The sequence below is a fragment of the Cavia porcellus genome, unplaced genomic scaffold (assembly GCF_034190915.1).
Source record: "Cavia porcellus strain 051 isolate PalLab524CR breed Dunkin Hartley unplaced genomic scaffold, mCavPor4.1 scaffold_2, whole genome shotgun sequence".
Taxonomy (NCBI): domain Eukaryota; kingdom Metazoa; phylum Chordata; class Mammalia; order Rodentia; family Caviidae; genus Cavia; species Cavia porcellus.
Window position 1 is genome coordinate 108724096 of NW_026947485.1, and position 26518 is coordinate 108750613.

Here is a 26518-nt window from a genome sequence, read left to right on the forward strand (position 1 = left end):
TATCGTTATTGCAGGTGTTTTAAAAGTAGCTTGTATGAACACAGTTTTGGTTCCAAACTGAGTTGATGTTTGAAAATATACATATGTGTATGTGTCCTAATTACTCTTCTCATTGCTGTGACAAAGTACCCAACACCCAAAGTTCAAGAAGAAAGGTTTATTTGGCTCACAGTTTGTAGAGATTTCAGTCCACAACTGACTGGCTCCAAGACAGGGCAACATGGCAGACAGGCATCACAGAAGAGAAACAGCTCATGGCAAAGAGAAGGCAGCAAAGCAAGCAAAAAAAGGAGCACAACATGCCTCTTTCTGTCCCTTATACTATATCCACTCTGTTGTAATAACCAGTGTCATAAACAATAACTGCCTATATCTACTTTCTTTTTTTAAATTAGTATATGTTTGCAGTACATAATGATTATATTCCTTGTGGGGAGTTATTACATGTACATAATATATCTTAATTCATTTTTTATCCCATTTTGCTCCCTAAAATACATCTATTACCATAATTGTTAGCATATTTTCTTTTATAGCTTCTTTTCTTGGACTCTGCTTATGTACAACATTCCTCTGCTGTTTCAGAAATATAAAATATAGTGGGTACATCGCAGCTGAAAACTTAAAAGATCGATTTTATAATTTAGATTTTTAGCTATGTTTAAAAGCATAAAATGAACATTCTTAAAAGAATTGTTCCAACAGCAACTATGAATTTTCCCATAGCTTACATAAATTTGAGCAAAAGGACTTTGAGAATAACATCTGTTGAAAATTCATGAATAGCCCCACATGGTGCAGCCTAGGCGAACATGGCCACTTCCCGTCTCCCTTCAAGGCCGGCGCTGGCCTGACTGCGGCCCCTGCCCGGCATGCTCAGCCCTCTGTGCTCAGTCCTCCAGAGCGGCAGCCAAAGAGGTCCCTTCAGCCTTTCACTCAAGCAGCCGTCCTTGCCGCGTCATGGAGAAGAGCTAGAGCTGCGAAAGTCTCGGCTCCCAGCCTGCTGTGGCTCGGCCGCCCAGCATGGACTCCTTGTCGTTAATGTGTTAAGAGCCATTGGCATTTGAAGATCATCAGAACTGAAGATAAAACATCTCAGGTATTATAATTGCCTCTACTTCTCATTCAGAGAACTCAGTGCATACAAAATCAGCTTCTGTTATATCATCAGATTCCATTTCAACTTCTGTAGACAACTTTTCTCCTGATTTGAAGGATGGTAAAATTCAGTATTGTTGGACTTCCGGGAGAACATGGCAGATAGATAGCAGCAGCTTCAGAGGCTCTCTAAGAAACTGCACTTAAAATCCAGGAATGGTGCCGGGTGAGAAATCCTAAGCAAGCGGAGATATACTTTGCTGACCCAAGAACAAACTAAACTTAAGAAAACCCAACTGGAAATGCAATCCCAGTGATACAACAGGAACAGATAAGGTCTCAGCTTGGAAGCTGGAGCCCGTGCCACTGGAAGCTGCGATTTGAATTTCCTGCAGCTGCTGCTGCACCCCAATGGTCATGGCAAGGAGAGAGGCGCAAAAGCTCTGAGAGTGGGAAGCGGTGAATGGAGTTGAGAGTGGGACTGGCCGGGAGCCCTGCATCGACCTGCAGTGAGTGAGAGGATCAGAGACCCTTCCACAGAGTAGGAGGCTTCAGCAAAGGACATACTGGTACCGGGCAGACTAGCCGGAACAGGATGCTGCAGTGACTTCAGTCACCTATTCCCCTCTCAAGTGGGATTGGTGGGCAGTGCCTGGCTTGGGTGACGCCGCTGACTAAGACCCAGTAAGGTAGGTCAAACCAGGTCCCAGCGCCTGGAGGTGCACCCTAGCAGTGAAGTCTTCGGTAGGTTGACCTGGAGGGGCCCAGCATAGGCTACCCAGGTCTGTGTCTCCCTAGTACACTGCAGTGGGCGGGAACACCTAGCCGGTGCAATTCAAACAAACTGTAACCGACAAAGAAAGAAACTGGGCCTCTTATATACGCTTGCATGGAAGGAACAAAAAATATGGGAAGAGGGAGCAACAAGGAAAGGTCCTCGGCCCCCAATCCTGAGAAACATGCAATATCAGACACAGCACCAATAGACATAAAGCGATATCTCCAGAGCCTCATAGACCAGTTCAGGAATGAACTTATTAGTGACCTGAAGCAAGATATAAGTAGAATAGTTAGAGAAATGCTAAGCACTGCCCAAGAAAAAACAGATGGTGAAATGGAAGAATGGAAAAAAAGGGGAGAATTGTTTGATGGAGAAAATAGAGAAAACATAGAATAGGTGAAGTAGATTCAAAGAGATTACCAGGAAACTAAAAACTCTATTGAAAGCTGGCATAACAGCTTGAAAGAAACTAAGGATAGATTATCTGAACTGGAGGGCAGATTTGTAATATGAGAGCATGAAATGAAAATCTTCTTTAAAATAACAGAAAAAAAACAGCAACAATACAAAGGCTAGAAGATAATAAGAGGATCTATAACTTAAGAATTAAGAGCATAAAAGAAGTAGGGACACAAACAAATGGACTACAAAAGCTATTCACAGAAATAATCCAAGAGAATTTCCCTAATTTAGCAAATGGTAAAGATACTCAGATGTATGAGGCATACAGGACCCCAGCCACCTACAACCCAAACAGAGCTACACCCAGGCATATAATAATCAAAATTCCAGAAATCCAATATAAGAACAGAATATTAAAAGCCGTCAGAGACAAGAAACAGATCATTTAAAAGGGAACACCCATCAGAATTACAGCAGACTTCTCAGCACAAACCATCAAATCACAAAGAGCGTGGGGGAAAATAATTCAAGCTTTGAAAGATAATAACCTCCAGCCAAGATTGATATATCCTGAACAACTGTCCCTAGAAATTGATGGAAAAACAAGGTGCTTCCAAGATAAAGAGGAACTAGGGGAATTTGCAACCACCAATTCAACTCTACAGAGAATACTGCAGGGTATTCTAAAAAAGGAAAATTCCAAGATTCCAGAAATAGTGGCAGAGAGGCCACAATGAATGGAGCAGAAAGCGAAATGAAGAAGACAAACTGACAACAAATGACAGAAAAAGAACTCAACGGAAATGAGGTATAGAAGATCAGATGGTAGGAACAGCTATTTTGGGGAAAACAAGACCTCATAATAGCTAGTGCTGATTTAGTATCATCTTGTTTTGAAGTCCCATCAAACCTGTATGCTTCTGTCTCCATCGGTCTTAAAAGGTTGTATCTTATTAGATTTTATTATATATGATAATATAAGTAAAAACTTTTATAGGCAAGGAGATTATACAGAAACCATTGTTCATTTTCTGTTAATTGGTTCTAAATACCTTGTAATAATATCATTCTCTTGAATGGTTTTATAGTATCTTGATATGTTTGGTGCTACAGTATACGAAGTTATACTCAAAATTCTCAAGGAAAGAGACACTATGGTAATTATTTTTATGTCAGGATATCTTGTAGTGAAACACTATTTTGCTTAAATGGTTATGTTTTGACCTGTGCTGTTCTGTTGTTATGCCCTCTTTTATCTCAATCCCCTTTTTAAAAATTATTTATTTTTTTATTTCTATCTTTTTAAGGGAAAAATAAAAAATAGCAGGATACATTATAGTAACCTACTTTGATTTCCTATTAACTTGATTTGAAACCCTGTATAGCTCTCACCATCTTGTTTTGACTGATTTTCCCCTATTCTGCTTTGCTCAATAGTACCAAGTTTGAAAGAATAGGCAACTGTGAAGACAATAAGATTCAGTATGATGCCCATTCTGGTTGCCTGTTATCTTCTTTTAAAGTCCTGTAATGTCTCCAATGTTTTGGTTTTATTCTTTACTATTTTGTTCAATTTTATTACAATTGGCAATTCTTAAAATAGCAATAGGCAGTATGGTAACCGTTGTTGATCACCTTGTATTTTGTTTTTACATTATCTATTATGTCCATCCTTTGATTTGACTGACTCTGTTCTGATATGTCGCAATTTGCTTTTACTCTCTTCAAAAAAAGTAATAAGAACTGTGGGAGTAATAAAACCCAAAATGTGTAATTATCATTGTACAAAATAAAAGAAAAGAAAGTGCTCTAAAGGTTCTAACTGCTTATATGGTTAAGTGTATAAGATAGATAACCATATTACTGAGTTTTTTTGGGTCATTGAATAAAACTGTTCGCACTCTCACTGTTTGAAAGTCCACTTCATATGCTTTAATTTTGTAACTTGAACACCTATTTCTAAGATAAGAATATGTAATCTATTAACTAGTGATTTCTTACTGTTCATTTTTTAAATTTTGTATTACTTGTACCCTTTTTCTGTTTTTTTCTTTTTCTCCTTAAATAAAAAAAAAAAGAAAATTCATGAATATTTCCAGGAACAGTGGGATATTAGAATGACTTGGTAAGCAACAGTTTTGCATAAAAGGAAAATCTGAACAAATCTATCACAAAGAAAAAAATTTTAGAGCAAAAATGCTAACAAAATATGAAATGTATTTTTTAAATAGTGGAAAATATTTAATACAGTGATTCATATTACATGCCATTAAACATGAGCTAAGATTAGTAATATCAATAAGAACAGAATTAGAGGACAAGAGATGGAGGGGGAAGGGAAGAAGAGGATTAAAAAAGAAAGAAGCTGCATTATATACATATATCTACTTCTCAGGATGATTATAAACTACATTACTCCAAATATGTACTAATAAAAAATAAAACAATATTTTGGAAGTGAAAAATCTATAGAGTTATAGATCAAGATTTCGAAGAAAGAATGAGAGTTTTAAAGCAAACAGTCCTGGAGAGAATTCTTGTGACCCCTTGATTTGTGGTCTTGAGGAAAAAGTAAATCAGAGTTCAGTTGTCACATCTGCAAAGTGAGATTGATACACAGCAAAATGTACGTCACAAATCTACTGTAAAACTAAATGAGCTAACATGAAAAGCACTTTGCAAGTAGACACCATATACTGTACCCTCAAGGTATTAGTTTTATCTTTCTATTATCCCTTACAACCTATCTGTATTTATAAAGTGTCTTACTATAGCAAATACAGATATTTGGCACATATTCTACTAGTGAACTTTTTTACAGGATTCTGAAGATGCTTTCACTCTAACTTATAGCCTTTTGGCCTAGGAGGAAAATAGATGGTTTTTAAAAGGAAACCCTGTTATTCGTTATTAACTCATACAAAAAATTTTCTTAAGTACCTACTATGTGCAGGTACTGCAGTAGTATGAGTAAACAAGGGAGCAAAAGAGACAATATATTTTCTTTCTGAGAGCTTAATGGGATTCTAGTTTGAAAAGAATTTGTTCTTCAAGCGATGATTTCTTCAAGCAATGCTTGCTCTTTGTTTAAAGGCAAGGTAGAATGGAAAGGAGCTGTAACTCAAAAAACAGCAGAAAAAACAACTCTGGGTACCATAAAAAGTTATGACTAGATAAATGTTTATTGTAGAGTATTTTAAAAGGAGAGGATAGGGAGGGAAGGAAGCTATTACTGACTTGTGGAGGTTGGTTGCAAACAGAGAGAAAGATAAAAAGATAGAGAATACTTCCTAAAGGGAAGTAAAAGAATCAAAAATCTTATTTTCTTAAGAAAGAAAACTCTATGTATATACACATCCCTGTGTATGTAGTCTATAGGTTTATGTATAGACAGAAATGATCCAAAACATTTTGCCAAGTAACAGACTTGAGCTCACATCTGTAACACATGTTAGTTATGGTTTAGATAAAAAATATCACCCAAAGTCTAACCTTCAGAGGTGAGACATGGTTATAAAGAGAGGTGTGATTTGGAAGGGTATAGTCTTGTCTTCTGCTTCTTCCTTCTCTTTCAGCTTCTTGGTTATCATGCATAAACTGAATTCCTCCACCGTACCATTTCTGCCTTGTGGCCAGCCAACCATGGACCAAATACACTGAAACTGTGAGCCAAATTAAATCTTTCTTCCTATAAATTGTGGGTGTCAGGTGTTTTGTTCCAGCACAAGAAAGTGACTAATACAACCTACTATCTGTATAATGCTGGTCAAGTTACTTAATGCCTTCTTGAGCCACCACGATTTCATAAAGTAGATGTAATAACAGCTGTGACCAAGACAGTGGACTGCCTTATCATTGTAGCTTTCTCCTCGCCCTGGCTCTAGAAGGCAGCATGGTCTCAATCATTGCTTCCACCTCTGGGATTCCTAGAGAAGCTCACATACTTTATCTAATGTTGATTTGGTAAAGACATGAGCTATTTATTCCCTTCTCATTTCAGAGCGTATGTAAATACATGTAATCCCAAAGAAGGCTTAATTTAGCATTACCTCCAGGTTCCTGTACTAAAACTCAAAGCCACATAGTCAGGACAGTGAAAAATTACCTTTGAACCCTCTGTTTAATTCTCTTGAGCCTTAAATTCTAGCTGTAAGTGTAAAATATGACGACCCAGATTTTCATGGAGTCCCCTCTACTGATCCCCCTCAGTCATTGAACAGTCCCTCAATGACCTCTCTTCTCCACATCCTCTCACTCACTTTAACTTTTTCTCTGCGCCAGATACTCACCCTCCAATTAACTACAGTTATTCAGTTAGTTGAAAGAGCTAACTGATTTCTTCTGATTCACTGAGTAGCAAAGTGGTCTTAGGAAATTGTAATGATCCTTTTAATTGGGCCTGGGGCAATATCCTACAAAAGAGGACAGTGGTTCACAAAGACTTAGATATTGGCCTGAAAATATTCAAATTCATGGGATAAACAATATTGTGTCTTCCTGTATGTTACTTAGAGTAGGGCCAGAAGGTCATAAGACTTCCTGAATGTTTAAAATTGTATAAGAATTAGAACAAGCTTCAGCTCTGCCCACGAGTATCTCTAAGGAGGAAAAATATGAGAAACAGTGATTAGTGTTATTCATGTAGCTAATAACACCTTTAACTCAATAAAGCCTTCCAGGCATGTCATATATATTATAGCAAGAGCTTCTGCTAAATGTATGGATACTAAAATGATTGCCTTTAGAGATATACTGGATTTTACATCCCCCTCTATATTTGTGTCAGGTGACTTTTGTCCTTATCTCAATCACTGCAGTCCAGATGAGGGGTGCCGAATGGTTAAATCTATCTGTCCTGCAACTGCATAGGAAATTAGAGAGCACCAGCTTGGACTTAGAAATTACTTACTCTCACATTTTTTATTCCTCTATCAAATAAATAGTGTATTACTCTGGCGTCAGATTGTCTAACTTTAGGGGCTGGGGATTTAGCTCAGCGGCACAAGCGCCTGCCTTGTAAGCAGGCAGTCGTGAGTTCAATCCCTGGTACCGATAAAAACGAAAAAGACAAAAAAAAAAAAAAAAGAAATGGAGTCACAGATTGTCTAACTTTGATTCCTGAGTATACACTTTTCTTAGACAAGTCATTTAAGCGCACTAAATTTCAGTTTTTGTATCTATAAAATGGATACTTATTTATTTTTTAAAAAATTATTGAGCATCTACTTTGGGTCAGGCACTTGGAATGTGTCAGTGAATTAAACAAAGAAAAATACCTGCCCTCGTAAAGTTTACATTTGGGAGCAATAGTTTTGGGGTGGGAAGGTAGAGTAATAAATAATAAAGACAAAATATGATAAGTAAATTATAGTATATTAGAAGATAAAAAAATTAGAATTCAGAAAATGCTGGAGAAGAGCAGATTGAAGTATTAATAAGTTGATCTTTTAGAGAGTGAGATTTGATCCAGAAACATAAAAAATGAATAAATTATCTAAGCAGACACCCTAGAGAAGAATATTCTGGGCAGAGAAGACCGCTAGATCGATTGAAGGCTCTCAGATAATAGTGGATCTTCTGGGCATAATAGTTGCCACTACTTGGGCTTATTGTGAGAAAAAATGAGATGGCATTTGGCATAGAACTCAGAATTGTATTTAATAAGTTTTGGTTATGATGATTATCATTATTATAGAAGTCACATATTTGATAAATTGTAGAATCACGTAGCACATTCTTACAATGGCAACTTTTTGAAGAATATATATATCATAATACATATGTGTGTCCATGGCTTTTAAGAACACTGAGATTTTTAAATTTATTATCTTTGAATAATTTTCTTCTTTGGCAAGAGCCATGAAAACATTGTTAATTATGTTATATTAGGAATTGTTATGGAGCTAAATGGAAAATGTAAATGATGTTGCCAGGTCTTCAGGTATTTTCATCAATCCATTATTGTCCAAAGCACTTTTGCACTGTTGACAAGCCGATGTCATGTGTGCTGTAACAGGCTGTTTATCATCACTGAAAGCTCTAAAAGGTTCACCATCACTGTTCTAAGGGAATTTTCCAATATTTCCTGCCAATCTAATCATCTTTCCATTTTAGAATAGTGTGAGTTTTTTGTTGTTATAATTCTATTTTGCTATCTCAAAGTATGAAGATACAGAGGAAGAGAAACTCTTCAGTGCACTGTGTTTGGTGTGGTATATTGTATGGGCATGAAGATGAGAGTAAAAAGGAACTAATACTAACTGAAAGCCTTCTGTGTGCTATTATTGTAGCTTCTTTATATAGAGTTAAATCTTAAAATGCCATGCTATCATGGTAGTAAAGAGTTATCCAGGCCAGCAGCATCAGTGTCACCTTAAGGTTTTATGGAGAGAAACTCCTGGACTCGCCCCAGATTTGCTGAGTTGATGTCTGCATTCTAGCCTAAAAAAAAAAGATGCAGGTGTTTACTATGCACAGTAAAGGCTAAGAAGTACTTCTCAAGCTCATTAACACTCTTTTTTAGATGGGGTAAGTAAGCTTCAGAGAGAATACATACTGTACCTGTTTAAGGATAAACAGCTTAGAAAATTGTAGTCCAGGGCTGAACTGAGGTCTGTTCATAGAGCAGAATATATGCTCTTTCCACAACATTATTTTTCTCACTGATTCTTTTTAATAGGATACCTCATAATCTATCTTATAGAAAGAAACAAAAGAAACCTCTCAGTTTCCACTTGGATATACATTGAAAGCATTCGCACAGACAGGCTGAGTGTAAACACCTGGTCCAAAGAAGCAGGCTGGGAAGATGATAATTGAATTTGTGTGTGACTGTGGGTGGAGAAGTCACATACTCCCTTCTCTTCTCAGGAAACCTGCTTTTCTGTTGAATTAGGGAGCCCAAGTGTAATTGTTGGCAGCATTCTCTCCAAATCCTTCTCTCGTGAACAGAAGACAAGAGCGAACTGGAAAGGGCAAACAATGGCCTGAGGAGATGAACAATCTGGCACATGATGCAGGGAATGTCTTTTTTATGAGCAAGGAGGTATTTTTATGGTTTGCCTTGAGTGAACAGCCTATGATGTTGGGAAAACAGACTGGTAACAGCTGGACCACACTTTGGATCAGTTACCACAACAACTTGATACATTTGTGTCTAGTGTCATTTGATCTCTTTAAGAGCTGTATTACCTCAGTGTGGATGTTTGACTTTCAGGGTTATTCTGTGCAATAGAATAAGCATATCTGTTTGATTGTATTCCTCGGAATACATGCAGGGTTAATTATATTCATTTGGGAGTTTTGATTCTCAGATTACAGAATGTGGCAACTCATAGATGACTAGAATCCAGAATCCTATTAGAATCATCCTTATATTTACAACCAATCTGATTTCCAGGGGCAAACTACACCTGATAGCATCCTGGAAAATCATGGAAATAGTCACGGTCACACCAAATTTTTAATTTTTGGTTATATATTTCCTCTTTCTTGTCTCAACTTTTTAATTTAAATTTCAGTATAAGTTGTTAGCATTTACCCTAAATTTTCTTGGAAAAATAATGGCTGAGTGCATTCTGGGACCTACCCAGACAGACATTTGTTCTTAGGAAAAGCGCCCATCTTTCCCCCTTTGATTTAAAAAAAAAAAAAAAAAACAAAAAAACAGTCAACTACCATTATCCAATTTCCCAAATTTATGACAGCTGAAACTGGAGGGCCTAATAAACTTGCATTACCTTATGTCTGCTCACCACCACTGTTTGTGCAACTTATGGCTTCTTTCCGAGGAAAAAAGTTCTCCAGAGAGCATTCAGGAAAAAAAAAATAATATCATTAGAAGCTACAGAGGATGGTTTTGAGCATGTGTAGGATGTAATTTCATTACTGTCTAAAGTTACATGACTGTTTCTGGGATCAAGCAGTTTCCTAAACATATTATATAGTGTTGTTAGATGGCAGCATAACTGTAAGTTTTTTGTTGGTATTTTGATGCAAAGGTAGAGGCTGTTTGCTATCATTTCTTTTCTATTTTATTCCTCCCTTCTCACTTTATTTCATGTAAACCGAAACAAAGTCAAAATAACATGAAAGAACCATCACCAACAAACACTTCTGTTAAAATTCTGTTTTCCTATAGAAGTCAGGGAATTCAAATTTTTCTGTAATTTAAAAAGTTCATTTACATTATAGTGTTTTTCTAAAGCATCTTCAACTGTCACACAAAATACTTTAATGGTAATCACATGAAAAACATAGCCAAACATTACTAGCACTTTAATATATACATTTCCTGTTCCATGAGGGTAATTTTGTAGATTAAAGGGTAGCCTCATAGGTTTAGAGGGAGACAAGGAGAGCCCAGCTATGTTTCGAAAATGCCCTTCTCTTTTGGAATTTGGCATAACCTGAGTGAAAGAATACTGTAGTTATTTCCTTATAGCATGAAGGATGTTATTTTACAGAGTACAATTTTTACGTAAGGAGGGCACAAAAACCTTTGGTCCAGGCAGTATACAATCAGGATTATCACCACCAGCAACATGCTTGCAGAAGAAACAAATTGCCTCAGCCTAAGGAATGAGTAGGTTACGGTAGGTTGACACTGATAATCTGAGGAACACTTGTGGTCATAGGATTTTTCCCAGATCTTTTCTCAGAAATCAAAATTTTAATGCTGCTTGTTTGGGTTTAAAACACTTTTAAAGGTAATCAGTCCTTTTACAATTCTGATAAAATCTATTAAGCCTTAGGAAAATGTATATATGTATATGAAGAAATATACATATATGCATACCCACACATACACGCCCACAATTTTACATAAAGGTGCAAAGTTTTTATGGAATCTCTGGATCCCATCTGTGAATCTTGTATGGAATCCAAGGATCTTTATTAGGCGCTAGATTTGAGCATTCTTCCTCCTACTCTTACACTCTCACACCAAACTACTAATTTGTAGACTCCCAAGTAGTTTTAAAAATGCTTTTGGAACTGAACACAGAAAGACTCTACAATACTAATATAAATTAATTTATTTTAATAAGAGATACAAAAAAGAGGTTGTATTTCTTAGTTCCCACTTACATTTTTGCCTTTTTAAAAATTTCTTATCGAGTGGCTTTTCATCACTTCTTTGTTTAATCTTCAGTCCTGAAAATGAAATCTCTATATAATGAGAAATTGTACAAAACATAATGAAAAGTATGTTTTTATGATAAATAACATTGTAAGAAAAAATTATTAAAATAAAGAAACTAGCCTGTCAGGCCAAGAACACTCTTGCAGAAAAAAGAGCATTCTGAATAACAGAGTTTGGAGCAAAGTTCTTCTAAATGTTAAGAAATCATTAACTTTTGCAAGATAAATAATTTCTGGGAGGAATGAGTAAATAAAATGAGTAGGCATTATGCCACACTACTAAATAAGACTCAATTAAAGCAAAAATACCAATCATCACTGAAACCTATTTACAACATAAGAATAAATTATAAATTGCATTTTTAAAGTTTTTGATTATGAAAAATGTACATTATCAAAAGTCTACTTCTTTAATCGTCTTTTCAATTCTATCCTTTCTTCCCATCTAAAACTCAATAGTATTAGTTTTAAAATGTGTAAGTATCTTAGGCATTTGCTTTTTCTTTAAAATTAGCATGCATTTTCAGTACAGAATGATTATATTCATCATGAAAAATTAGTCCACAAGCCAGGCGTGGTGGTGCACGCCTGTAATCCCAGCACTTGGGAGGCTGAGGCAGGAGTTATGAGTGCGAGACCAGCCTGGGCTACAAAGTGAGCTCAAGGCCAGCCTGAACTGCATAGCAACACCCTGTCTCAAAAGAAAAGAAGGAATGAAGGAAGAAAGCAAGCAAGCATACATAACACATCTTAATTCTTTTTTGCAGCTATTCTTCTCCCTTCCCTTCCAGCTGCACTTTTCCTTTTCCTCCCATAAGCCTCTCCTCCATCCCTTTTGCCCCTATGACCTATCTTTTAATTTGCTCTTTATACTTTGGGTTTCTCATATAAGAGAAGCCATGTGATATTTAAGCTTGTGTGTTTGAGTTATTTCACTTAAGATTATAGTCACAACCTGCATCCATTTTCCTATGAGTCACTCGTTTATCTTTTCTTATGGCAGATTAGTACTTTTAATGTGTATAAATACTGTATTTTCTTTATCTGTATATCTGTGGATGGGCATATAGACCACTTCCAATTTAACTATTATAAATCATGCTGCTATTTACATGGGTATGGATGTATCATTGTAGTATAATGTCTTTGAGCGGTAACTTGAAGGGAAATAGCTGTGTTGTGATTTGTTTAAATGTCCCCCCAAAACCTCATACAGTCATAGAGGCAGCTGACTCTATCATTTGTGATTGGTTTGTTGTCTAGTGCTGGGATTGGTGGTGTGAGAGCTGCACTCACCCAGGGGAGGGGAACCAGCATACCTGTAAGGGAGGGAAGGAGGTGTGCTTAGCCCCTTTTGCTCTTGTTCCTTGTGTTGTTTTCCACCACCATGAACTGTTGCTCCTCTGCTATGTGCCACTTTGCTTTTGAACCAGCTAATTATGGACTGAAACCTCCACAAACTGTGAGCTAAATAAACTTTTCATTCCTTAACTTTGGGTATTAGGTACTTTGTTTTAGCAATGAGAGTAAAATAACCAAGACAAGCTGTGCCCTTTGGAATTTCTTGTTTTAGGTTTTCACTGGTTTTATTAGTTTATGTTGCCACCAAATATGAAGAATGGTTCCATTTTCCCTGCAATCTCATCATTTTTGCTATCCAAATTCTCTTTTTTTTTCCACATAAACCTTTTGTTTTAATAAATAAATAATTTTCATGGTTTAGTTTTTAAATCACATTTACAGACGAGGAAAACTTCTAGGCCTAAAGAGGTAACGAGGGGTACAGCTTCCACCTAAAGTACAGGGCCAGCATGCGTGTTGCTCTAGACAGGGGAGGAGTGCGGGGCAGGGGGGGGGGCACGACAGGCTGTGGGGCGCACACTGAGTGAGCCCCTCCCACTGCTACCAAAAGGCATCAAGGGGTCAAGGGTAAAGGCGGAACCGTGGAGGGGCAGCGGAGAGGAAGCCACACAGAGAACCTTGCTTCTTCAGATGGCGCACAGGACAAACTCCACCCCTCCAAGCCTTAGTCCAGAAACTTCCTGTTTGCATTTGCACCAAACAAGGCTCCCCAAACCTCTGGCATCATCTGCTGGGCTATGAGATCCAGCCGGCTCTCCAGGGTGTTGGAGACTTTTATTTTGCGATCCCCATTATACATTTCAACTCCCCGTCCTCAGGCAGGTAGGTCTCCTGATCAGTTTGAACATCAACATCTTTCTTGGTGGCAATTTTGTACATAGGGATTGCTTTTTGCACTGCAACCTTTACCAAAGGGAAATCTTGCTTCCTGCACTGCACAATCATTCGGGGCTCTAACAGCTGGTACAAACCCTGGAGCACCAGTCCATCCAGTAGTACTTGGTACCTGGTTGTATCTTTTACCACCTTGCTGAGTCTCTGCTTTGCTTCAGTTAGCAGGTCAGTGATAAGATCATCGCTTGCTCTGAGGACTTTCAGCCTTGCTTGATTCATCAAGTTGGACATCTTAATTTTCTTCTGCTGCTCGATCTGCTTCTCCTTCTTCTCATAGTACTCCATTATCTTCAGTCTCTGGGTTTGCACGAGCCGACCCTTCTCAATGTTGAATTCTTCTTCTGCCTTTGCATCTATTTCCTCAGCTTTCTCATTGGCTTCTTGTTCAATGAAAGCCATCATATGCTTAATCTGCTTTTGTACATTAGCATCGCTAAGGGACATGGCGAAGGTGACATAAAGCCGGTAGGCAACTGGTTTTAGCTTAGTTTTATACGAAGCGGTAAGTACAAGTAGGAGAAGCTGCTATCCAAATTCTTGTGGCTAGGTATTCTTTCTGGAATAAAATGTAATCACCATGTTGTTTTAATTTGCATTTCTGTAATGACCAGAGATATTGAACATTTTTTCATGTATTTATTGACCATTTGTATGTCTTCTGAGAAGTGGCTGTTCATTTCAGTAGCCCATTTTTTTACTGCGTTTTATTTTGGGGGGTATCTAATATTTTTTAGTTTTTTTATGTATTCGATTTTATGTATTTAGTTTTTTATGTATTCTAGGCTAATGCCCTTTATATATTCTAGTCCTTTTTATATTCTAGATATTAGTCCAAGTAATAGCTTGCATTTTTTTTCCCATTCTGTATGTTATCCTTTCAGTATGTTGGTTGTTTCTTTTGTTGTGCAGAGACTTTTAATTTAATATGATCTGCTTGGTTATTTTTTTTTAAACAGTATCAGGGATAGAACTCATGACCACTGGCTTGCAAGGCAGGCGCGTATGCCGCTGAGCTAAATCTCCAGCCCCTATTGTTATTTTTGTGAACTGGAATTCTGTTCAGGAAGTCCTTACCGGTGCTTTTTCCTTCAAGAGTTTGACTCAATTTATCTTCCAGTACATTGTTTCTGTTTTAATGTTTAGACATTTAACCCATCTTAGTTTAGTACATGACAATAGATGTAGGCCTAGATTCATTCTTCTTCATGTAGTTAGCTAATTTTTCCAGCACTATTTCTTAAACACAGGCTATCTTTCTTCCACTAAGTTTTTGGCTCCTTTTTCAAAGATCAGGTTGGTACCTGAATGTTATTGGAGTTCTTTTGTCAAACTCTGTTCTGTTCCTTTGATCTACATGTCTGTCTGGCCACAATATCCTTTTTTAATCACTATAACTTTGTACTACAACATGAAATCTAGAAATAGAACTCCTCCTGGCTTCCTCTTACTGCTCAAAATTGCTTGCCTTCGTCTAGATATCTTCTGGTTCCATATAAATTTTAATATTTTTTTTCTAGTTCTGTAAAGAATACTGTTATTTGGTATGCAGAAATGCTATTGTTTTTTGTGTGTCAACTTTGTATCCTGTTACATTATTAAATTTGGTTATTAATTGTTGAGCACTTTGCTTGGAATTTTTTAGCTCTTCTATGTAAAGCATCATGCCATCTGCAAATATTGATCATTTAACCCCTTACTTTCCTGCATGTAGTTCTTTCATTCTCTTCCTTGACTGCTCTGGCTAATGTTTTGAGTACTATGTTGAACAGGAGTGGTGATAAATAGTGGACATCCTTATTCCTGATTTAAGAGGGAAAGTTTTCAGACTTTCCCAATTATTATGATGGTGGTCATTGTTTATTATAAATGGCTTTTATCAGGTTGACATAAAGTCCTTTTACACATATTTTCTTCAGGGTTTTATTCTGAATAGATGTTGGGTTTTTTTCAAAGGCTTTTTCTGTATTTCTGATGTGAAATTCATCACTATAAACTTCCCTCATAGGACAGCTTTCATTGTGTCCTATAGGTTGGGATACATTGTGTCGGCATTTCATTTGATTTTAAGAACTATCTAATTTCTTCCTTGATTTATTCTGTGATTCTTAGATTATTTAAGAATGTATTATTTAATTTCCATGTTTTTATAATTTCTTTTGCAATTGATTTCTAGTTTAATTACACTATGATTTGATAATAAGCATGAAATAATTTCAGTTCTTTTTCATTTACTTAATCATGCTTGATGGGCTAACATGTAGTCTATTTTAAAGAAAGCCATAGATGCTGAGAAGAATATGTATTCTGTTGTTGAAGGGAATCATATTGATGATATCTATTTAAGTTCATTTTTTGACGATTTAGTTCATTTCTCATATTTTCTTGCAGACTTTTTTGTCTAGTTGATCAATTTGTGAAAAGGGAGTACTGAGGTCTTTCATTATAGCTGTTTTAGATTTTATCTGGTTTTTATGTTCAGTAGTATTTGTTTTATGAATTTGGGCATTCAGGTGTGTACTTCATATATGTTTATAACAGTTATGTCTTCCTGTTGGATTTAAAAACAACTGGAAAAAGTAAGAAATAACATTAAAACAGTTTCAAGACAAGCTAGCAGGAGAATAACAATAATCAACACATTATGTATTGTTATATTCAAAATAGTTGTTCAGAGTATAAGATATAGGCATGAAATATTGTTCATAAAATTATTAGCACTAAACTTGCCCCTCAGTAAACCAAGAGAAACAAGCTGTATAACTATTTTAACCATCTGTGTTTATATATATTATTTCCTTTTCCCTTCCTTCCTTTTCTCTTTCTCTAATCACTGTTTTTCTTTTGAACAGTTTCTTCCCTATTCACAACTTCTATTGTACATTTTGAATCTTGTTTAATCTTTTATATTCTCACACTAGTGTGACAACATGACATTTACACATGTGGGTTTTCACTTATGAATATGGTCTCAAATTGCATCCACTTACCTATAAAAATATTGTTTATCTTTCTTTATGGCTGAGTAGTATTTTATTATATTTAAAAAGCTGTAACTTTTTTTATCCATTCCTTGGTTTATGGGCATTTAGGTTGTTTCCAAAATTTACCTACTACAAATTGTGCTGCTATGAACATAGATGAACATATATTGCTGTGGTGTGATGTTTTTAATTCTTCTGGGAAGATACTGAGAAGGGGAATACCTGGGTAAATGGGACCTCTTACTCTAGTATTTTAAGAAATCTCCACTGACTTTCACAGTGGTTGCACTGTGAAAGAAAGCAGTCTATACTGTATAGAAAGACTGCACTATATAGAAAGCAGTCTATACTCCTATCAACAGTGGAGAAGCGTTACTTTTCCCCACAGCCCTGACACTTTTTATTATTGATTGATTATTGATGATAGCTACTCTTTCTGGAGTGAGATGGAATCTCAGTATTGTGTTAATTTGCATTTCTTGATTGACAAATGATGTTGAACTTTTTTCATATATTTATTTTCTATTCATATTTCTTCATCTGAGAAGTGTGTATTCTCAGATACTCATTTTTGGATTGAGTGTTTGAATTTGGAGGGCCTTAATTTTTTTCAATTTTTATATATTTTAGATATAAGTCCTTTTTATTTTTATTTTGAGAAGTATAAAACCAAATGAGAAAAAAAAGGGGTCATTCAAAATAAAATGATGGACATAGTACATGATTTAAAACTACAATATGAGGTGATCTACAACGGTTACCATGATCTCTCTTGTTATCTTCAATAGAATTGCCCATATTGTCAAATACAATAAAATTGAACATGGCAATGTGGAATAAAATCAATAAAAATGAAACATTGGAGACATTATAGGACTTCAAAAGAGAGTAATAATCAAACCAGAATGGGTATCGGAGTGAATCTTATTGTCTTCAAAGTAGTTGCCTATACTCTCAGACTTGATACTATCAAATGTAACAGATTCAAATAAAATCAGTCAAGACAAGACAGTGATTGAACAAAACAGATTCAAATAAAATCAGTCAAAGCAAGGTAGTGAAAACAATAGAGGGTTTCAGATTGAGTTAATAGGAAATTAAAAATGGTTACCGTAATATATCCTGCTACCTTTGGAATAGTTGTCTATGCCCTTAAATCTAGTACAAGTAGACAAAGTGGAACAGAATATAACCAAACTAAACAGAGCAATGAAAGCAATATGGATTTCAAATCATGATACAAGATTACCAATGTCCTCTGCCTTCCCTAGTTAGACAATTCCTCCACTTTCACTTTCCCAGGGTACATTGTACATTTTGTATCCCACTAACTCTTTAGTTAGGGATGCATGCCACTATTTACCTAAGTGGTTCTGAACCTTTTTACCCCTGAGCCTGTTCTCAAATGGTATCCATTTACCTACAAGAACCTCAAGGTTTTCCTTCCTTATAGCTGAGTGGTTCTTGTATAAAAATGTTATGTGGTTCCAACCAATTTGCAGTTGATGGGCAGGCTTACCTCCACTTTTTTCTGGTACCCTGTCACATAGAGCATTATTTTCTCATCTTTGACTTCAGACCATAAACCCTCTTACAGGTTAAATATATTTCTTGTATAGAGCATCTTGATGGACCACTCTGCCTGCGTTTCTTTTTATTAGTGTTTCGAGGCCATCCATGTTAGCGATTATGGCCAACCTTCTCTGCCTCATCTCTGCCATGCTATTTTTCTGCCACTGGTTGTCTACTTTTCCCCTTCATTCCACTGTCTGACCCATTCAGTGAGCTGCCTCTGTCACTATTCTTAAAACCATGGTCTTTTCTCTCTCTCTAGAATATCCTTCAGTATTTTTTGTAAGGTTAAATTTGTGGCCACAAACTCCCTCAGTTAGTCTTTTTCATGGAAGCATCTTGTTTCTCCATTAATTTTCAGAGATAGGTTTTCAGGGTACATCAGTCTGGGTTGGAGATTGTTTTCTTTCAGTGCTTGGAATATTTCCAGGCTCTTCTTGATTTGATGCTTTGTGTCAAGAAGTTTGTCATGATTCTGATGAGTTTTCCTTTACAGATGATCTGTTTCTTTTCTCTGACAGCTTTTAATATTCTGTTCTTGTGCTGAATTTCTGGGATCTTGATTATTATACATCTAGGTGTAGGTCTATTTTGGTTGTAGGTGGCTGGAGTTCTGTATGCCTTATATATCTGAATATCATTTCCTTTTCCTATGCTTGGAAAGTTTTCTTTTATTATTACTGTGAATAGCCTTTGTATTTCATTTGTGTTTACCCCTGCTTCTTCACTCACATTTTTTATTCTTAAGTTATAGATTTTCTTGTCATGTTCTAGTCTTTGTACTGTTACTTTCTGGTTCCTTGTTATTTTTAAGAGATCTTTCCTTTTGTGACACACATTGCAATCCTGTCTTCAAGGTTTGATAGTCTATCTTTAGTTTCTTTCAAGCAGATTTTCCAGCTTTAAATGGAGTTTTTAATTTCCTGGTAATCTCTTTGAATCTGTTTCATGTACTTGAGAGTCTTTTAAATTAGTCATCAAAAGTTTGTCTCTTTCTCTATGTTCCTCCATTCTTCCATCTGTGTTGTCTTGAGATATAATTAGCATTTCTTTTATTACTTTTCTTATATCTTGCTTTACAAGTATTAGTGTTTCTGTTTTGAGTTCTTTTATAATGTCATGAAGATAATTCTTTATGTCAGATGTTGCTTTTTCCGAAACCATAGATGTGCAACCCCAGTCTCTTCTGTGTTTACCTCTCCTGGGACAGAAATGTTTGAGTTGGAGTCTGGAGACATCCTTTTTTTCTTCTTCTTGTCATGTTTCTGGTTTCTTCCAGACAAGTGGATAGTGGTGGTCTCCAGCACTTCCTGTATTGGCTACTATTACTCTCAAGCATGCTGGCTAGGGACTGTTGCCCTCCCCAGTCTACTGGTGGCCATTGATGTATAAGCAGGGGTAGGGCAGGCTGACCCCTCCCTTCTGAGCTGGGAGTCTTCACCACATGAGTGTGTGCCATGCATATAGGGCCAGTTTAGGGATAGCTTCAGGGAAGACCTCGTCCTTGGATGTTGGATTGTGCACAGAGGCGGGACTCAGTCCAAGGAATTCCCATCAATCTGCTCTGCACTTGCTGACCAAAGCTGCTGTAGTTCTGGTTCCAGGCTTACTTATCCTGCCCAACTCCAAAATGTCACCTGGCCAATTGCTCACTCCCATGGAAGGACTGAGTTTCCCCATACTCACTGTGAGCCAAGCCAGTACAGATCTCCAAGCTGGTGCTATTCTCCACTTCACTGCTCCCCTCCACGACCACATCCTCCTATTGAGGCCCTCGGGCTGGCCAGCCCCCAGTTTCACTGTGACCATGCGTCTTCAGATTCCAGCAGCATTTTGTACACAATAGGACCAGCTCTGATGGGAGCACGTCTGGCTACAAGCTTCCAACCATGTTTTTCTTTTCTTTTTTTTTTCTTTCCTTTTTTCCCTCTTTAGTTTCTTCCTGGGTTGAGAGGATCCCATTGGTCACTTCTGCCCATACTTTCAATTGAAATTTTACTCTTCTATATTTCAGTTTGATGTGTTTTTAAGAACTAGTTTTTTTTAAAGTAGTCATTTATATTTTGTATCATTTTGTTTATCTTAGGTGACATTTTATTAGTGTCTTTTGTAAATTCAGAGATTGTTTCACTTAGTTATATGTTCTCTGAGCTCACTGAGCATCTTACTGATTTTTTTTTATCTCCTCTATTATCCTTTTGAATAGGTTCACTTTTGGCTTTTGATCTCTTCTCCCTTGCTCCTCCATGGATTAGAAAGACTTTGATGTTAGTGTGGAGACCTCTTTAGTTAGTATCTGCTTTTCACTCATGTACTCTGTGCATGATTAATTACATTTGCCTCTGTTCCAAGATTAACTCACTTTGGTTAATTTGTGAGAGGTGACTGTTGTGTACTTAGTCCAGCACCTAGTTCTCCAAGAATAAGCTGCAGTCTTGTTAATGATTCATGGGCTATCCAAATTGTCATACAAAGAAAGCCAATTAATAGCAACAACCATTCCACCTTGGCAGTAGCAATAAAACTAGGAACAGTAATAGTGTTAAAGAAAAACTGAGTGCTGACATACTGGAAGACTCAATTATATACTACGCTTAACCACAGAAGAGTGATTTGTAATTATAGTATAAACATGAAGACAAATATTGACATACAGTAAATATCTATTAAATACAACATTTCTCCATTTACAACAGAAAAGTATTCAACAGTATCTAGAGCTTAATAAAGCTAGTAAAGACAGGATATGGGGAACAGGAGGAAGATAAAAGTAAAATTTGAAAAGTTAATCAGTGGAAGATGAGGAGGAGAGAAAAGTGAGATAAAACGTCTTGTTAAGGAGTAAAATTCAATAGAAATTTTTAGGGAACAAAAAGAACAAGCAGGAAAAAGAAGAAAACAAGAAAAAGAAGGAGCAAAATAAAGGGAGAAAATAAGGAAATAAATAAAAGAAAAGAAAAAAGGAGAGAAAACCTAAGCCCCATTAAAACAATGAAGGGGAAAAAAAAGAATCAAAAAAATGTCTCTGTATTTTTTATTCGGTGGTTTCTTTACAGGATCTATAGTCGTGGAATCCAGAAAGTCATCATTCCCCCCCCCCTTTTTATAGCCTGTGGGTTTTTGAAGTATCCTTCCTCCAGAGGGCCCTCTCTGTACTCACTAGACTGGGGTAGCTTATACAAGCTGAGGCGTGTGCATGTGCATGCTGATAGACGGAGAAGTCAGTCAGACCACTGGTCTCTGCTGTCTGTAGCTGAGTGAGGGTTCAAACAGACTGCCCGACTCCATGCCAGCACTTTCAGATCCAGCCACATCTGAAGCCACCCTTACAATGTCTAGCCTTTGACTGTAGAGTGCAAGGCACCATGTCCTTCCTGGCCTGAGCTTTAATTCAAGAGTTTCTATGTCTACTCCCACCCTCTCTACAACTGTCTGTTGTGGCTATTTCTCATATACAGTGATGTTAGTGTTGGTTGAAAATTTATATAAATCACACAACTATAAATTATATAAAATTACATGAATATAGAGTGACAACACTACATAGCCTGCAATTTGCTTTCTCATTCTGCATGTTTTTATGCTCTAACTATGTGGTTACATATAAATTGTTCTTATTTTCTTTGTTGGTATTCTGTAGTTGTTCTGTGATTCAGCAATATTAACTCCTTTCCAAATTGGCTCCTGATTAAATCCTCTCCAATTTGGTAGATTTATTCTGTAAGTCTTGCTGGCTATGAAGGAGTCATGTTTGGGCTAAAATCCCATTTTGTTTTTGTAGTTTAAAATAGCCATAGGTTTTCTTTGGGCTTGTGCTACTGGTTCAGTCTGTTATTTCTCCCTGGACATGCCAAACCTGCCAGACCTCTAGGCCAAACTTTTCTTCCTTGTTTGGCCTCATTTTCAACCTGGACAGTCAGTTGGTCAGCACCTCTGCTGCCCTGAGCCAAGAGGAAACAAAATACAGAGTGCGTTCACAGTTGGCAAGTGGCTGCCGCCAGGGAACGGAATTTACAGGCAGAAGCGCAGCTTTCATTTGTGGTGGTAGCTTTGGTCTGTGGTAGTGGTTTCTCTCTATGGTGGGTGATTTTCTCTGCTCTTAGTCTAATAACACTTCACAAATACTCAGCGAAGTTTAGTCACACCTAGTTTCATGAGAGGAAAATACTAACTCCCTTTGCATCTATTATCAACATGCCTTTCCGCTTCTACAAATGGATCCATTTGTTCTTTATAAATTTGATTCATGTTGGCCTGGATTTTGTGTGTTTACTTGCTTTATTTCAAATATATTTGTGTGGAAATTTTCTTAGCACTTTTCTGACTCTTCCTGAGGTGAAAGGTTGATTTCTATCCATAAGCCCTATGTACTAACTTATAAATCAGTGATGGAAACAGAATTATGTGGAAAATGTTCAAGTATCCACCACTTATAATTTATAAGTATTAATATGTTTTTTCAGTTTTGAGTATGACATTTTTATGTAAAACAAAACATTATAAAATAGAAGTGTTGTTTTCCTAACTAGTTCACATTTCTTTCCCAGAGATAAAAAATCAGAACATTAAATTTCAACCTTCAAATGCACATTTTTATATTTTACTATATATATATATATATATATATATATATATATATATATATATAGACATATATAGTAATGGTTTAAAATTTACATAAATTACATAACTATGAATTATATAATGTTACATGAATATGGAATGTCAACACTACATAATCTCCAATTTACTTTTTAACTACATTTTTAAGCTCAAGCTATGTGATTACATATAAATTGATCTTATCTGCTACAAAATGTAAATAAAAATAATTTCTTCTCATAAAATCATGCAGATAATTTCTCATTTTTTTGTTTTTCTTTGAGTTTTGAAGTTTGTTTTTCATATTTGGTCTAATTCCATCTGGCATATAGTTTTATATGAATGTGAATTAGGAGTCTGACTTGGTAATTTTCTTCGTATTGTTTTTGTCCATATAGATAGATACATAGCAAAGACTTTTATAGTTTTATTGTTATTACAACCATAATCTTTTAAATACATTTTCTAATTAGTGGTTTTTAGCATTTTTGACCACTATAAAAGTCATAAACTCATCTAAGAGCCTTAATAAATTTTCTCTCAAATTGTCAAAATTTTCTCATAGTTTTAACTTTTCCATATTTGGTCATGATGCTTCAAACTATGACATTTATTTCTTTAATTCCAATTGTTACTCTTTTAAAAAAATTTTTTGTTGAATTAGTTAGGTCCTTTTTTACAGTGTTAAACATAAACAATTTTTTCTATTCTTATTTTGAATTGAATAAGTATGACTTAGTTTTACCATAAAGTATGTTTGCACTGAATTTTTAGTAAATAGTTTTTATCAAGTTTGAGAGCTCATACTTTCTTGACCTGCTAAAGAGTTTGTTGCTAAAGAGTTAGTTTTTTTAATAGTAAAAGAATCAAATCATATCCAACTTATTTTCTTTATCTATTGAGATGAAATCAGTGTTTCTATAATATGTTAAGATAACGTATTACATGGGAAGAGTTTCTGATGATGAACTCTCTGTTTGTGGAATAAGCTCTATCTGCCCATAAACTTTACTGGATTTCATTTGCTATTAGTTGAAGCTTATTTTCCACTTTCATAAATGAGATGATTTTGTGATTTAGCTTCCTTGTACTATTCCTTGCTACTTTTAGAATAGGATTCTACTACCACAAAATGAGTTGCATAATTTTCTTTATCTCCTGTACAACGGTATGTACATAATACAGGCATAATTCACATTTTTCCTTTTGTCTTATTGTACTTCACAGGTATTTTGGTTTTTACATATTGAAGTGCTCTTGCAAGTATGCATCAAAGAAGTCTATCAGTACCATTTTTGTAAGAGCATATGTTTACTTGGCATCTTCGTGTCACATTTTGTTAATTCTCACAACATTTCAAACTTTACATTATCATATTTATTGTAGCGACTTTTATTCAGTGATCTTGTACTTTCGTAATTGTTTTGGGTACCACAAACCTACCTGATAAACATTATATGTATTCTGACTGCTCTACCAACACCTATTCCTTCTTCACTCTCTTAGAATTTGAGTCTGCCTGTTCCTTGAGACATAACATTAAAATCAGGCAGTTAAAACCCTATAATGGCCTCTAAGAGTTCAAGTGAAAGAAATACTCATAATGTCTCTCACTTTAAATCAAAAGACAGAAATGATTGAGTATAGTAAGGAAAGCATGTCAAAAATCAAAGTAGGCAGAAAGCTATGCCTCTTGTACCAAACAGTTAGCCAGGTTATGAATGTAAAGGAAAGGTTATTGAGCATATTAAGTGTACTACTCTAGTAAACATGCAAACAATAAGAAAGCACAGTCTATTAGCAAATGTGAAAAAAAATTTAGTGATTTACATAGAAGACCAAATCAGCTACAATGATTTTTTAAGGTAAAATCTAATCCAGAAGCAGATCCTAACTCTTTTCAATTCTGTGAAGGCTAAGAGAGGTGAAAAATTCATAAAAGAAAAGGATGATGTTTATGATGTTTAAAGAAAAGATACCATCTCCACAATAAAAGAATTCAAGGCAAAGCAGTAAATGTTGATAGAAGCCATAGCAAGTTACCCAGAAGATTTAGCTAGAATGATTAATGAAGGGAACTACCCTGTATATCAGATTTTATACTAAAAGAATGTTACCCATAGGACTGTCACAGAAATGTCACATAAAAGTGAATCCCTGGCCTAAAATCATCAAAGGATAGACAAGACTCTTGGTAGGTACTAATGAAATTGGTGATGTTAGATGGAAGCAAATGTTTATTTATCACTCTGGAAACCATATGACCCTTAAGAATTTTACTAAATGTACTTTACTGGTTTTATAATTGTTTTGGAGTATGCTCATGAATGGAAAATAAAAGGATGGATGACAACATATCCTTTAAACAACATAGACTACTGAATATTTTAAGATTACTGTTGAAAACTTCTGCTCAGAAAAAAATAAAGACTCCTTTCCAAAATTATGCTCATTGGCAATGCACTTCACCACCCAACAACAGTGATGAAGACATACTAGAGATTAATAACTTCATGCCTGTTGATACAGCATCCTTTTTGCCACTCATCGTCATTTTGAATTTTAAATTTTGTTATTATTATTTAAGAAATACATTTTATAGATAGTTCCATAGTGTTTCTTGTGAGGGATCTAAGAAAAGGCTTCCATGTGGAAAAGCTTCTCCATTCTAACTGTCATTAAGAAGATTTTTGTTTATTGGAGGGCATCCGATTTCTATAGTATTAACTAGGGTTTGGATGAAGTTGCTACCAAACCTCAAAAGAGGGTTTGAGAAATTCAGAACTTCAGTGGAGGAAGTAACTGCATATAAAATGAAATAACAAAGAATTAAGCATTAAAACCAGAGCCTAAAGTAATCTAACTGAATTCCTATAATCTCATGAAAAATTTTAACACACCAGGAGCTGCTTCTTATGAATGAGTAAAGAGCATGATTTCCTTAAACAGGCTCTACTCTTGGTGAAGATGCTGTGAACATTGTTACAATGATGGTAAACAGAATTCAGAGTACTATGTAAACATAGCTGATAAGGCAGCAATAGGATCTGACAAGATTGCCTCCAATTTAGAAAGGAGTTCTTGTCTAGGTAAAATCCGATCAAATAGCATTGCATGCTGCAGAGAAATCTTTCATGAAAGGAAGAACTGGTTTATGTGAGCTGGGTATGGTGGTACATTTCACCACTCTGGGAAGCAGAGGCAGAACTATGAGTTTGAGCCCAGCCTGGCCAATTTAGTGAGTTAATAAAACATTGTCTCAAAACAAAAGAGTCAGTGGATGTAACAAACTTCACTGCTATATTATTTTTTTAATTAAAGAAAAAAGAAAAACAGACAACAGGGCAGAAATATTACAGAATTTCAAAAAAAAAAACACTAAGAAATCACTAGCTCACAAATTATACATATTGTCACCTTAGAAATAGCTGTTCAAGTTACAAAATCAAAGCATAAAAAGTGGACACATGGAGAAAAAAATGGCGGCTTGCTAGGGGGCTGGATGGGGAGTTTCTAAGGAGAAATCAGATCAGATACTAGAATATGACAACATGGAGAGGGTCAGATGAATGGATAATGATTCTTATTAACCAAGGTGGTAACCAAAGGGAAAAATAAAACTAGGAAGAGGAAGGCAAAGTGTGAGTGGAGAGCTGAAGCCCAACACGCTCACTGAAACCCATTC

The 26518-nt window shown here is 35.9% G+C and overlaps 1 protein-coding gene and 1 pseudogene across 2 annotated transcripts in view; one reads left to right on the top strand and one right to left on the bottom strand.

Annotated features, from left to right (window-relative positions):
• The window catches only part of Hpse2 (heparanase 2 (inactive)), a 924256-nt gene that overhangs the window by 696543 nt on the left and 201195 nt on the right, over positions 1 to 26518 (top strand). The window lies entirely within an intron of this gene.
• LOC100723697 (V-type proton ATPase subunit E 1-like) lies at positions 13370 to 14194 on the bottom strand (annotated as a pseudogene).